The sequence below is a fragment of the Heterodontus francisci genome, chromosome 22 (assembly GCF_036365525.1).
Source record: "Heterodontus francisci isolate sHetFra1 chromosome 22, sHetFra1.hap1, whole genome shotgun sequence".
In the NCBI taxonomy this organism is placed as follows: Eukaryota; Metazoa; Chordata; class Chondrichthyes; order Heterodontiformes; family Heterodontidae; genus Heterodontus; species Heterodontus francisci.
This window is the reverse complement of record NC_090392.1, coordinates 38331213-38345101: the sequence shown is the minus strand read 5'-3', so window position 1 is coordinate 38345101 and position 13889 is coordinate 38331213. Positions and strand designations below refer to the sequence as shown.

Below are 13889 nucleotides of genomic sequence, written 5' to 3'. Positions count from 1 at the left end.
ACAATTTCTCAAAGTCCTATTTCTCTTGCACATTGTGTGCACAATGCCTTGCAATCGCTCCTCTTTCTAGTCCTGATGCTGCAGAAAGTTCCTCAAAACCGAGCACTTGCACTTCATTTGGCTCATATTAGAATAGAAACCTGCAACACTAGCTTGCTAAGTCACAGCTGATCTGAGTCTCATTTCAGACGAGGCAAAAGCACATCAGCAATTCACTTTCGCCAGCTCCACATTCGTTGAGACAGGGGCACGCCGCAATATTTTGACCCGCACTGTCCAATTCCTCGCTGCTCGCAACAAGAGGCGTCTGCTGCCTCAATCAACAGGTTACTGGCCATCTCAGGGAGGTAAAAAAGCACAACCCGGGCCAAATCTCCCCAGAAACCAAGCACAGGCTCAGCAAAACGTAGGCACATGATATCCGGGACACTAAACCTCCGAGCAGCACGAACAGAACACCTAAGTGACTGAATCTTTCTTTGAGTTGCAATGATGAATCTCCGGTGGAAACAAGTTTGGGGAAAATGCTCCTCCTGAACATTTCTTTTTGGGTAAAAGGGGCAAAATTCCTTTTCAATTTAACCACTGCTGCGGCAGATTCTTGGTGTCTTAAGCACCTTGAAAACGCAGCTCTTAACATGCAGCCGCAATTATGACAAGGGGTAAAGGTTCATGACACGCAGAGGGGAAAAAGTTATTTAAGTTATGACAGTCGCTCACAGACTTATTAGCGTTTTGTTCAGTCAGTAACAGAGACATACCTGGGTTTATTGATGCAGATTAACATAACTATTCAGCGTCACGCAGAGCCGCAAAGAGTACTTTGCCTCCCTTAAAGACGGACACAGCTGATTCTGTAACTGAAGCTAAGGAAACAGGCAGATGTGCCAAATTATCACTTTGTATTGTTCTTCATTCGGAGAGTAACAGTAAAACTAACAAGGTGGCGTTGAAAATGAGATGCACTGCGGCTCCGCTCAATATCAACCCGCTCCTTCATATTGAACTGAGGAAGACCATACATGAATAAAAGCAAAATACTGTGGATGCTGGAAATCTGAAATAAAAACAAGAAATTCTGGAAATACTCAGCAGGTCTGGCAGCATCTGTGGAGAGAGAAGCAGAGTTAACATTTCGGCTCAGTGACCCTTCTTCAGAACTGGCAAATATTAGAAAAGTCAAAGGTTAGAAGCAAGTAAAGCGGGGGTGGAGCAAGAGATAACAAAGGAGAAGGTGTAGATTGGGCAAGGCCACAGAATAGCTGACCAGAAGGTCATGGAGTAAAGGCAAACAATATGTTAATACTGTGTTGAAAGACAAAGCATTAGTACAGATAGGACTGTTAACGGACTGAATATTGAACAGCAGCAAGTACAAACATGAAAACAAAACAGTGGGTAAGTAAACTGAACAAACTAAGATGAAATAAAATAAACATACAAAAAAATGTAAAAAATGTAAAAAAGAAAAATAACAAAAAGTGAAAGTAAAATGGGGGGCCCGTCATGATCTGAAATTATTGAACTCAATATTCAGTCCGGCACGCTCTCGTGTGCAGTGGTTAGCACCGCAGCCTCACAGCTCCAGCGACCCGGTTTCAATTCTGGGCACTGCCTGTGTGGTGTTTGCAAGTTCTCCCTGTGTCTGCGTGGGATTCCTCCGGGTGCTCCGGTTTCCTCCCACATGCCAAAGACTTGCTGGTTGATAGGTTAATTGGCCATTCCCAATTGCCCCTAGTAAAGGTAGGTGATAGGGAAATATAGGGAAAGTGGGGATGTGGTAGGAATATGGAATTCGTGTAGGATTAGTATAAATGGGTGGTCGATGGTCGGCACAGACTCGGTGGGCCGAAGGGCCTGTTTCAGTGCTGCATCACGAAACTAAACTAATCGGTCAACGAGATGCTGTTTTTCGAGCTTGCGTTGTTGTTCACTTGAACACTACAGCAAGCCCAGGATAGAGATGTGAGCATGAGAGCAGCGGGGAGTCTTGAAATGGCAAGCAACCAGAAGCTCAGGGACCTGCTTGGGGACTGAGCGGACGTGTTCCGCAAAGCGATCACCCAGTCTGCGTTTGGTCTCCCCAATAAACATGAATATACATTAATATAAAAGCAAAATACTGCGGATGCTGGAAATCTGAAACAAAAACAAGAAATGCTGGATTCACTCAGCAGGTCTGGCAGCATCTGTGGAAAGAATGTACATTCCATGAATATACATTAATTGGATTTAGGCGCCAGTATGTTGCAAAACGAGAAGAAAGAAAGGCACAAATGCCATTAACACTGACTTTACAAATGATTCACTGAAAAATTCTTTCATTTGCTGGAAAAGATGAATATTGTGCATCTGAAAATAGGCACCATGGGATTGTGTTGCATACTGACCTGTTTTCCTGTATTTGCCTGTCATCTATACAATTCAATTTGTGTTGGATATCGCTGAGAATCTCATTTCAAGATGCGGGCACAGATATTAATATAATCCTACTGAAAGTTTAATCCTGGAACAAATCCTGTGTGACGTGGATTGCAACGTTTAGAGGGCTGTGCAGCTAAGGTGAGGAAGACGGGAATGATGTGGTTGATGATTGCATGGAATGCATTGCAAACTTGGGTTACGTTGCTTGATTTCATTCTACACCTTGAAATTCAGAAGCAAGTGAGGCACCAGGTGGAAACCAACAGCTGTCTCTGTGGAAGCGGGGACATGGCTTCCTAATCTAACCATTTGAACTCTGAAAACATTCTGCTGGATCTGAACTGCCCTGTATACCAAGGCCAATTTGTATACTTTATAAAGTGGAATGCCCAGAACTATGCAGAGTACTCCAGGTGGGGTCGAACCAGGACATTATATAGCTGGAGCGAAGCTTCGCCCCCATTATTTAACTGCCTCTGTTACGCATTCTACTGCTCGGGTAATCACATTGTATGTTGCAAATCAGCAAAATAAGGACGCATTTGATAAAAATAAAGAGTTTAAAAGCACAAATATGTGTCAGTGCAATCAGTAAATAATGAGAAATGAAATCCAGAACTTGGCAAGAATCCCAAGTGGATGTCTTGGAGTGGTTGGGGAAGGGAATCTTGTCAATGATGGCACACTGTGCATTGACACTGCAGCAGCTGCTGCACCTCTTCCAAACTTAGTTTCTTAAGTGAGAGTTTACAAAAAAGGGAATTGGATAATTGCATGAAAGGAGAGGCAAACAAAAGCAGAGCGAAGGAAGTGGGCCCAACTGGCAAGTCTTTGAAAAAAGTGGCAATGGTACGATGGCCTGAATGGCCTGGCAATGTGTTGTGCACTGCTGAGCGTCCATTGCTGGGTCAATACCTCTGCAGCCTTGCGAAATGTCACAGTGGAATTGCATTTCAATGAAACAAGCACCACAAATAGAACATGACTGTATAGTTTAACAATACTTGCAGCTTCCTCAGCATTGCAACTGTGCTGAGTTTCTGTAGTGTAGTGGTGATCACGTTTATCTCACACGCCAAAGGTCCCCAGTTCGAAACTGGGCCGAAACGTTTTCGAAACAAACCCAAACTTCTGACCACGATATATGCAATCATTGACATTCCCCATAAACACAACACAATTTCTCGAAGTCCTATTTCTCTTGCACATTGTGTGCACAATGCCTTGCAATCGCTCCTCTTTCTTGTCCTGATGCTGCAGAACGTTCCTCAAAACCTAGCACTTGCACTTCATTTGGCTCAGATTAGAATAGAAACCTGCAACACTAGCTTGCTAAGTCACAGCTGATCTAAGTCTCATTTCAGACGAGGCAAAAGCACATCAGCAATTCACTATCGCCAGCTCCACATTCGTTGAGACAGGGGCACGCCGCAATATTTTGACCCGCACTGTCCAATTACTCGCTGCTAGCAGCAAGAGGGGTCTGCTGCCTCAATCAACAGGTTACTGGCCATCTCAGGGAGGTAAAATAGCACAACCCGGGCCAAATCTCCCCAGAAACCAAGCACAGGCTCAGCAAAACGTAGGCACATGATATCCGGGCCACTAAACCTTCGAGCAGCTCGGACAGAACACCCAAGTGACTGAACCTTTCTTTGAGTTGCAATGATGAATCTCCGGTGGAAACAAGTTTGGGGAAAATGCTCCTCCTGAACATTTCTTTTTGGGTAAAAGGGGTAAAAATCCTTTTCAATTTAACCACTGCTGCGGCAGATTCTTGGTGTCTTAAGCACCTTGAAAACGCAGCTCTTAACATGCAGCCGCAATTATGACAAGGGGTAAAGGTTCATGACACGCAGAGGTGAAAAAGTTATTTAAGTTATGACAGTCGCTCACAGACTTATTAGCGTTTTGTTCAGTCAGTAACAGAGACATACCTGGGTTTATTGATGCAGATTAACATAACTATTCAGCGTCACGCAGAGCTCGAAGAGTACTTTGCCTCCCTTAAAGATGGACACAGCTGATTCTGTAACTGAAGCTAAGGAAACAGGCAGACGTGCCAAATTATCACTTTGTATTGTTCTTCATTCGGCGAGTAACAGGAAAACTAACAAGGTGGCGTTGAAAATGAGATGCACTGCGGCTCCGCTCAATATCAACCCGCTCCTTCATATTGAACTGAGGAAGAATATACATGAATAAAAGCAAAATACTGTGGATGCTGGAAATCTGAAATAAAAACAAGAAATTCTGGAAATACTCAGCAGGTCTGGCAGCATCTGTGGAGAGAGAAGCAGAGTTAACATTTCGGCTCAGTGACCCTTCTTCAGAACTGGCAAATATTAGAAAAGTCAAAGGTTAGAAGCAAGTAAAGCGGGGGTGGAGCAAGAGATAACAAAGGAGAAGGTGCAGATTGGGCAACGCCACAGAATAGCTGACCAGAAGGTCATGGAGCAAAGGCAAACAATATGTTAATGGTGTGTTGAAAGACAAAGCATTCGTACAGATAGGACTGTTAATGGACTGAAAATTGAACAGCAGCAAGTACAAACATGAAAACAAAACAGTGGGTAAGTAAACTGAACAAACTAAGATGAAATAAAATAAACATACAAAAAAATGTAAAAAATGTAAAAAAGAAAAATAACAAAAAGTGAAAGTAAAATGGGGGGCCCGTCATGATCTGAAATTATTGAACTCAATATTCAGTCCGGCACGCTCTCGTGTGCAGTGGTTAGCACCGCAGCCTCACAGCTCCAGCGACCCGGTTTCAATTCTGGGCACTGCCTGTGTGGTGTTTGCAAGTTCTCCCTGTGTCTGCGTGGGATTCCTCCAGGTGCTCCGGTTTCCTCCCACATGCCAAAGACTTGCTGGTTGATAGGTTAATTGGCCATTCCCAATTGCCCCTAGTAAAGGTAGGTGGTAGGGAAATATAGGGAAGGTGGGGATGTGGTAGGAATATGGAATTCGTGTAGGATTAGCATAAATGGGTGGTCGATGGTCGGCACAGACTCGGTGGGCCGAAGGGCCTGTTTCAGTGCTGCATCACGAAACTAAACTAATCGGTCAACGAGATGCTGTTTTTCGAGCTTGCGTTGTTGTTCACTTGAACACTACAGCAAGCCCAGGATAGAGATGTGAGCATGAGAGCAGCGGGGAGTCTTGAAATGGCAAGCAACCAGAAGCTCAGGGTCCTGCTTGCGGACTGAGCGGACGGGTTCCGCAAAGCGATCACCCAGTCTGCGTTTGGTCTCCCCAATAAACATGAATATACATTAATTGGATTTAGGCGCCAGTGTGTTGCAAAACGAGAAGAAAGAAAGGCACAAATGCCATTAACACTGACTTTACAAATGATTCACTGAAAAATTCTTTCATTTGCTGGAAAAGATGAATATTGTGCATCTGAAAATAGGCACCATGGGATTGTGTTGCATACTGACCTGTTTTCCTGTGTTTTCCTGTCATCTATACAATTAAATTTGTGTTGGATATCGCTGAGAATCTCATTTCAAGATGCGGGCACAGATATTAATATAATCCTACTGAAAGTTTAATCCTGGAACAAATCCTGTGTGACGTGGATTGCAACGTTTAGAGGGCTGTGCAGCTAAGGTGAGGAAGACGGGAATGATGTGGTTGATGATTGCATGGAATGCATTGCAAACTTGGGTTACGTTGCTTGATTTCATTCTACACCTTGAAATTCAGAAGCAAGTGAGGCACCAGGTGGAAACCAACAGCTGTCTCTGTGGAAGCGGGGACATGGCTTCCTAATCTAACCATTTGAACTCTGAAAACATTCTGCTGGATCTGAACTGCCCTGTATACCAAGGCCAATTTGTATACTTTATAAAGTGGAATGCCCAGAACTATGCAGAGTACTCCAGGTGGGGTCTAACCAGGACATTATATAGCTGTAGCGAAGCTTCGCCCCCATTATTTAACTGCCTCTGTTACGCATTCTACTGCTCGGGTAATCACATTGTATGTTGCAAATCAGCAAAATAAGGACGCATTTGATAAAAATAAAGAGTTTAAAAGCACAAATATGTGTCAGTGCAATCAGTAAATAATGAGAAATGAAATCCAGAACTTGGCAAGAATCCCAAGTGGATGTCTTGGAGTGGTTGGGGAAGGGAATCTTGTCAATGATGGCACACTGTGCATTGACACTGCAGCAGCTGCTGCACCTCTTCCAAACTTAGTTTCTTAAGTGAGAGTTTACAAAAAAGGGAATTGGATAATTGCATGAAAGGAGAGGCAAACAAAAGCAGAGCGAAGGAAGTGGGCCCAACTGGCAAGTCTTTGAAAAAAGTGGCAATGGTACGATGGCCTGAATGGCATGGCAATGTGTTGTGCACTGCTGAGCGTCCATTGCTGGGTCAATACCTCTGCAGCCTTGCAAATTGTCACAGTGGAATTGCATTTCAATGAAACAAGCACCACAAATAGATCATGACTGTATAGTTTAACAATACTTGCAGCTTGCTCAGCCCTGCAACCGTGCTGAGTTTCTGTAGTGTAGTGGTGATCACGTTTGTTTAACACGCAAAAGGTCCCCAGTTCGAAACTGGGCAGAAATATCATCGAAACAAACCCAAACTTCTGATCACGATATATGCAATCATTGACATTCCCCATTCACACAACACAATTTCTCAAAGTCCTATTTCTCTTGCACATTGTGTGCACAATGCCTTGCAATCGCTCCTCTTTCTAGTCCTGATGCTGCAGAAAGTTCCTCAAAACCTAGCACTTGCACTTCATTTGGCTCAGATTAGAATAGAAACCTGCAACACTGGCTTGCCCAGTAACAGCTGATCTAAGTCTCATTTCAGACGAGGCAAAAGCACATCAGCAATTCACTTTCGCCAGCTCCACATTCGTTGAGACAGGGGCACGCCGCAATATTTTGACCCGCACTGTCCAATTACTCGCTGCTCGCAGCAAGAGGGGTCTGCTGCCTCAATCAACAGGTTACTGGCCATCTCAGGGAGGTAAAAAAGCACAACCCGGGCCAAATCTCCCCATAAACCAAGCACAGGCTCAGCAAAACGTAGGCACATGATATCCGGGTCACTAAACCTCCGAGCAGCTCGAACAGAACACCTAAGTGACTGAATCTTTCTTTGAGTTGCAATGATGAATCTCCGGTGGAAACAAGTTTGGGGAAAATGCTCCTCCTGAACATTTCTTTTTGGGTAAAAGGGGTAAAAATCCTTTTCAATTTAACCACTGCTGCGGCAGATTCTTGGTGTCTTAAGCACCTTGAAAACGCAGCTCTTAACATGCAGCCGCAATTATGACAAGGGGTAAAGGTTCATGACACGCAGAGGGGAAAAAGTTATTGAAGTTATGACAGTCGCTCACAGACTTATTAGCGTTTTGTTCAGTCAGTAACAGAGACATACCTGGGTTTATTGATGCAGATTAACATAACTATTCAGCGTCACGCAGAGCTCGAAGAGTACTTTGCCTCCCTTAAAGACGGACACAGCTGATTCTGTAACTGAAGCTAAGGAAAGAGGCAGACGTGCCAAATTATCACTTTGTATTGTTCTTCATTCGGCGAGTAACAGGAAAACTAACAAGGTGGCGTTGAAAATGAGATGCACTGCGGCTCCGCTCAATATCAACCCGCTCCTTCATATTGAACTGAGGAAGAATATACATGAATAAAAGCAAAATACTGTGGATGCTGGAAATCTGAAATAAAAACAAGAAATTCTGGAAATACTCAGCAGGTCTGGCAGCATCTGTGGAGAGAGAAGCAGAGTTAACATTTCGGCTCAGTGACCCTTCTTCAGAACTGGCAAATATTAGAAAAGTCAAAGGTTAGAAGCAAGTAAAGCGGGGGTGGAGCAAGAGATAACAAAGGAGAAGGTGCAGATTGGGCAAGGCCACAGAATAGCTGACCAGAAGGTCATGGAGCAAAGGCAAACAATATGTTAATGCTGTGTTGAAAGACAAAGCATTCGTACAGATAGGACTGTTAATGGACTGAAAATTGAACAGCAGCAAGTACAAACATGAAAACAAAACAGTGGGTAAGTAAACTGAACAAACTAAGATGAAATAAAATAAACATACAAAAAAATGTAAAAAATGTAAAAAAGAAAAATAACAAAAAGTGAAAGTAAAATGGGGGGCCCGTCATGATCTGAAATTATTGAACTCAATATTCAGTCCAGCACGCTCTCGTGTGCAGTGGATAGCACCGCAGCCTCACAGCTCCAGCGACCCGGTTTCAATTCAGGGCACTGCCTGTGTGGTGTTTGCAAGTTCTCCCTGTGTCTGCGTGGGATTCCTCCAGGTGCTCCGGTTTCCTCCCACATGCCAAAGACTTGCTGGTTGATAGGTTAATTGGCCATTCCCAATTGCCCCTAGTAAAGGTAGGTGGTAGGGAAATATAGGGAAGGTGGGGATGTGGTAGGAATATGGAATTCGTGTAGGATTAGCATAAATGGGTGGTCGATGGTCGGCACAGACTCGGTGGGCCGAAGGGCCTGTTTCAGTGCTGCATCACGAAACTAAACTAATCGGTCAACGAGATGCTGTTTTTCGAGCTTGCGTTGTTGTTCACTTGAACACTACAGCAAGCCCAGGATAGAGATGTGAGCATGAGAGCAGCGGGGAGTCTTGAAATGGCAAGCAACCAGAAGCTCAGGGTCCTGCTTGCGGACTGAGCGGACGGGTTCCGCAAAGCGATCACCCAGTCTGCGTTTGGTCTCCCCAATAAACATGGATATACATTAATTGGATTTAGGCGCCAGTATGTTGCAAAACGAGAAGAAAGAAAGGCACAAATGCCATTAACACTGACTTTACAAATGATTCACTGAAAAATTCTTTCATTTGCTGGAAAAGATGAATATTGTGCATCTGAAAATAGGCACCATGGGATTGTGTTGCATACTGACCTGTTTTCCTGTATTTGCCTGTCATCTATACAATTCAATTTGTGTTGGATATCGCTGAGAATCTCATTTCAAGATGCGGGCACAGATATTAATATAATCCTACTGAAAGTTTAATCCTGGAACAAATCCTGTGTGACGTGGATTGCAACGTTTAGAGGGCTGTGCAGCTAAGGTGAGGAAGACGGGAATGATGTGGTTGATGATTGCATGGAATGCATTGCAAACTTGGGTTACGTTGCTTGATTTCATTCTACACCTTGAAATTCAGAAGCAAGTGAGGCACCAGGTGGAAACCAACAGCTGTCTCTGTGGAAGCGGGGACATGGCTTCCTAATCTAACCATTTGAACTCTGAAAACATTCTGCTGGATCTGAACTGCCCTGTATACCAAGGCCAATTTGTATACTTTATAAAGTGGAATGCCCAGAACTATGCAGAGTACTCCAGGTGGGGTCTAACCAGGACATTATATAGCTGTAGCGAAGCTTCGCCCCCATTATTTAACTGCCTCTGTTACGCATTCTACTGCTCGGGTAATCACATTGTATGTTGCAAATCAGCAAAATAAGGACGCATTTGATAAAAATAAAGAGTTTAAAAGCACAAATATGTGTCAGTGCAATCAGTAAATAATGAGAAATGAAATCCAGAACTTGGCAAGAATCCCAAGTGGATGTCTTGGAGTGGTTGGGGAAGGGAATCTTGTCAATGATGGCACACTGTGCATTGACACTGCAGCAGCTGCTGCACCTCTTCCAAACTAAGTTTCTTAAGTGAGAGTTTACAAAAAATGGAATTGGATAATTGCATGAAAGGAGAGGCAAACAAAAGCAGAGCGAAGGAAGTGGGCCCAACTGGCAAGTCTTTGAAAAAAGTGGCAATGGTACGATGGCCTGAATGGCCTGGCAATGTGTTGTGCACTGCTGAGCGTCTATTGCTGGGTCAATACCCCTGCAGCCTTGCAAAATGTCACAGTGGAATTGCATTTCAATGAAACAAGCACCACAAATAGATCATGACTGTATAGTTTAACAATACTTGCAGCTTCCTCAGCCCTGCAACCGTGCTGAGTTTCTGTAGTGTAGTGGTGATCACGTTTGTTTAACACGCAAAAGGTTCCCAGTTCGAAAATGGGCAGAAAAATTTTCGAAACTATCCCAAACTTCTGATCACGAGAGATGCAATCATTGACATTCCCCATTAACACAACACAATTTCTCAAAGTCCTATTTCTCTTGCACATTGTGTGCACAATGCCTTGCAATCGCTCCTCTTTCTTGTCCTGATGCTGCAGAAAGTTCCTCAAAACCTAGCACTTGCACTTCATTTGGCTCAGATTAGAATTGAAACCTACAACACTAGCTTGCTAAGTCACAGCTGATCTAAGTCTCATTTCAGACGAGGCAAAAGCACATCAGCAATTCACTATCGCCAGCTCCACATTCGTTGAGACAGGGGCACGCCGCAATATTTTGACCCGCACTGTCCAATTACTCGCTGCTAGCAGCAAGAGGGGTCTGCTGCCTCAATCAACAGGTTACTGGCCATCTCAGGGAGGTAAAATAGCACAACCCGGGCCAAATCTCCCCAGAAACCAAGCACAGGCTCAGCAAAACGTAGGCACATGATATCCGGGCCACTAAACCTTCGAGCAGCTCGGACAGAACACCCAAGTGACTGAAAGTTTCTTTGAGTTGCAATGATGAATCTCCGGTGGAAACAAGTTTGGGGAAAATGCTCCTCCTGAACATTTCTTTTTGGGTAAAAGGGGTAAAAATCCTTTTCAATTTAACCACTGCTGCGGCAGATTCTTGGTGTCTTAAGCACCTTGAAAACGCAGCTCTTAACATGCAGCCGCAATTATGACAAGGGGTAAAGGTTCATGACACGCAGAGGGGAAAAAGTTATTGAAGTTATGACAGTCGCTCACAGACTTATTAGCGTTTTGTTCAGTCAGTAACAGAGACATACCTGGGTTTATTGATGCAGATTAACATAACTATTCAGCGTCACGCAGAGCTCGAAGAGTACTTTGCCTCCCTTAAAGACGGACACAGCTGATTCTGTAACTGAAGCTAAGGAAACAGGCAGACGTGCCAAATTATCACTTTGTATTGTTCTTCATTCGGCGAGTAACAGGAAAACTAACAAGGTGGCGTTGAAAATGAGATGCACTGCGGCTCCGCTCAATATCAACCCGCTCCTTCATATTGAACTGAGGAAGAATATACATGAATAAAAGCAAAATACTGTGGATGCTGGAAATCTGAAATAAAAACAAGAAATTCTGGAAATACTCAGCAGGTCTGGCAGCATCTGTGGAGAGAGAAGCAGAGTTAACATTTCGGCTCAGTGACCCTTCTTCAGAACTGGCAAATATTAGAAAAGTCAAAGGTTAGAAGCAAGTAAAGCGGGGGTGGAGCAAGAGATAACAAAGGAGAAGGTGCAGATTGGGCAACGCCACAGAATAGCTGACCAGAAGGTCATGGAGCAAAGGCAAACAATATGTTAATGGTGTGTTGAAAGACAAAGCATTCGTACAGATAGGACTGTTAATGGACTGAAAATTGAACAGCAGCAAGTACAAACATGAAAACAAAACAGTGGGTAAGTAAACTGAACAAACTAAGATGAAATAAAATAAACATACAAAAAAATGTAAAAAATGTAAAAAAGAAAAATAACAAAAAGTGAAAGTAAAATGGGGGGCCCGTCATGATCTGAAATTATTGAATTCAATATTCAGTCCGGCACGCTCTCGTGTGCTGTGGTGAGCACCGCAGCCTCACAGCTCCAGCGACCCGGTTTCAATTCTGGGCACTGCCTGTGTGGTGTTTGCAAGTTCTCCCTGTGTCTGCGTGGGATTCCTCCAGGTGCTCCGGTTTCCTCCCACATGCCAAAGACTTGCTGGTTGATAGGTTACTTGGCCATTCCCAATTGCCCCTAGTAAAGGTAGGTGGTAGGGAAATATAGGGAAGGTGGGGATGTGGTAGGAATATGGAATTCGTGTAGGATTAGTATAAATGGGTGGTCGATGGTCGGCACAGAATCGGTGGGCCGAAGGGCCTGTTTCAGTGCTGCATCACGAAACTAAACTAATCGGTCAACGAGATGCTGTTTTTCGAGCTTGCGTTGTTGTTCACTGGAACACTGCAGCAAGCCCAGGATAGAGATGTAAGCATGAGAGCAGCGGGGAGTCTTGAAATGGCAAGCAACCAGAAGCTCAGGGTCCTGCTTGCGGACTGAGCGGACGGGTTCCGCAAAGCGATCACCCAGTCTGCGTTTGGTCTCCCCAATAAACATGAATATACATTAATTGGATTTAGGCGCCAGTATGTTGCAAAACGAGAAGAAAGAAAGGCACAAATGCCATTAACACTGACTTTACAAATGATTCACTGAAAAATTCTTTCATTTGCTGGAAAAGATGAATATTGTGCATCTGAAAATAGGCACCATGGGATTGTGTTGCATACTGACCTGTTTTCCTGTATTTGCCTGTCATCTATACAATTCAATTTGTGTTGGATATCGCTGAGAATCTCATTTCAAGATGCGGGCACAGATATTAATATAATCCTACTGAAAGTTTAATCCTGGAACAAATCCTGTGTGACGTGGATTGCAACGTTTAGAGGGCTGTGCAGCTAAGGTGAGGAAGACGGGAATGATGTGGTTGATGATTGCATGGAATGCATTGCAAACTTGGGTTACGTTGCTTGATTTCATTCTACACCTTGAAATTCAGAAGCAAGTGAGGCACCAGGTGGAAACCAACAGCTGTCTCTGTGGAAGCGGGGACATGGCTTCCTAATCTAACCATTTGAACTCTGAAAACATTCTGCTGGATCTGAACTGCCCTGTATACCAAGGCCAATTTGTATACTTTATAAAGTGGAATGCCCAGAACTATGCAGAGTACTCCAGGTGGGGTCTAACCAGGACATTATATAGCTGTAGCGAAGCTTCGCCCCCATTATTTAACTGCCTCTGTTACGCATTCTACTGCTCGGGTAATCACATTGTATGTTGCAAATCAGCAAAATAAGGACGCATTTGATAAAAATAAAGAGTTTAAAAGCACAAATATGTGTCAGTGCAATCAGTAAATAATGAGAAATGAAATCCAGAACTTGGCAAGAATCCCAAGTGGATGTCTTGGAGTGGTTGGGGAAGGGAATCTTTGTCAATGATGGCACACTGTGCATTGACACTGCAGCAGCTGCTCTACCTCTTACAAACTTAGTTTCTGAAGTGAGAGTTGACAAAAAAGGGAATTGGATAATTGCATGAAAGGAGAGGCAAACAAAAGCAGAGCGAAGGAAGTGGGCCCAACTGGCAGGTCTTTGAAAAAAGTGGCATGGTACGATGGCCTGAATGGCCTGGCAATGTGTTGTGCACTGCTGAGCGTCCATTGCTGGGTCAATACCTCTGCAGCCTTGCAAAATGTCACAGTGGAATTGCATTTCAATGAAACAAGCACCACAAATAGATCATGACTTCCTCAGCCCTACAGCCGTGCTGAGTTTCTGTAGTGTA

The 13889-nt window shown here is 43.9% G+C and overlaps 1 non-coding gene across 1 annotated transcript; it reads left to right on the top strand.

The window, feature by feature from the left end:
• The first annotated feature begins 6940 nt into the window (after positions 1-6940).
• trnav-aac (transfer RNA valine (anticodon AAC)) lies at positions 6941-7013 on the top strand. Its single transcript has one exon. It is a non-coding gene; the product is annotated as a tRNA-Val (tRNA).
• Positions 7014-13889: the final 6876 nt, after the last annotated feature.